Source organism: Babylonia areolata, chromosome 6 (genome assembly GCF_041734735.1).
Source record: "Babylonia areolata isolate BAREFJ2019XMU chromosome 6, ASM4173473v1, whole genome shotgun sequence".
Classification (NCBI taxonomy): Eukaryota; Metazoa; Mollusca; class Gastropoda; order Neogastropoda; family Buccinidae; genus Babylonia; species Babylonia areolata.
In genome coordinates this window covers 14,321,560-14,323,274 of record NC_134881.1, presented here as the reverse complement: position 1 = coordinate 14,323,274, position 1,715 = coordinate 14,321,560, and positions in this window count along the sequence as shown.

Below are 1,715 nucleotides of genomic sequence, written 5' to 3'. Positions count from 1 at the left end.
ACTTATACCTGTGACACCGGTAACAGAAAATCAAACACGAACAGTTTTCAAGAGGAAACGAATTTGAATGGAGAGTGAGTTGCAGAGAAGTCGGAACTGGAAGTCGCAGTTGATTTGTTCACCTGGTTATTGTTGGGTCTTGCTCAATTGTTCACGAAGCTCTTAGCCCTTTTTGTTGTTGTTGTTGTTGAGGTTCTTGGCCCAACAATGTTTTTTTTTTTTATAATCAACATTAAAAAAAAAATTCTTTTACATGTAGACAAATGTGCAACAACAAAAACAACAACAATTTCACATTATATACCATTGTAATAAACTAAAGACATTAATAATAATAATAATAATAATAATAATAATAATAATAATAATAATAATAATAAAATAGGATAGAGTAATTGGGCATAAGTCAATGCATGAGTTTTGTTAGAGTCAGCAACGACAGTTTACCCCTGAATCAATCACATCAATCATCAGATAATGATATTTATCAAACAAACAAATTTTTGTTTAAAAAAAAAAATAAAATAAAAATAAATACACACACACACACACATACATACAAAAACATCATCACACCAAAGATCCCATGGGAAGAAGTGGTTATGAAGAGGACATTTCACAATGATACAAGCATTAACTACTGGGGAAAGGAAAACATACTTGGCCCAACAAATTATTTTTGCTCAGACTCGGGCCTCATTATTTCTGTTGACAAAGTTATTTGGCCTGATTAATTGTTTTTGTTCATTGGGTTCATGGACCTCAATGGTTTTGTTCATTGGGTTCATGGACCTAGATGGTTTTGCTCATAGGGTTCATGGACCTAAATGGTTTTGCTCATAGGGTTCATGGACCTAATTGGTTTTTTTCATTGGGTTCATGGACCTTGATGGTTTTGTTCACAGGATTCATGGACCTAAATGGTTTTGTTCACAGGGTCCATGGACCTAAATGGTTTTGCTCATAGGGTTCATGGACCTAGATCGTTTTTTTCATTGGGTTCATGGACCTTGATGGTTTTGCTCACAGGGTTCATGGACCTAAATGGTTTTGCTCATAGGGTTCATGGACCTACATGGTTTTGCTCATAGGGTTCATGGACCTAAATGGTTTTGTTCATTGGGTTCATGGCCCTACATGGTTTTGCTCATAGGGTTCATGGACATAAATGGTTCTGTTCATTGGGCTCATGGACCTAGATGGTTTAGTTCATTGGGTTCATGGACCTACATGGTTTTGTTCACAGGGTTCATGAACCTAAATGGTTTTGCTCATAGGGTTCATGGACCTTAATGGTTTTGGTCACAGGGTTCATGGACCTAAATGGTTTTGCTCATAGGGTTCATGGACCTTAATGGTTTTGGTCACAGGGTTCATGGAACGAAACGGTTTTGCTCATAGGGTTCATGGACATAAATTGTTTTGCTCATTGGGTTCATGGACCTACATGGTTTTGCTCATTGGATTCATGGACCTGGATGGTTTTGTTCATTGGGTTCATGGACCTAGATGGTTTAATTCATTGGGTTCATGGACCTAAATGGTTTTGGTCACAGGGTTCATTGACCTAGATGGTTTTGGTCACAGGTTTCATGGACCTAGATGGTTTTGGTCACAGGTTTCATGGACCTAAATGGTTTTGCTCATAGGGTTCATGGACCTTAATGGTTTTGGTCACAGGGTTCATGGACCTAATGGTTTTGTTCATAGGGTTC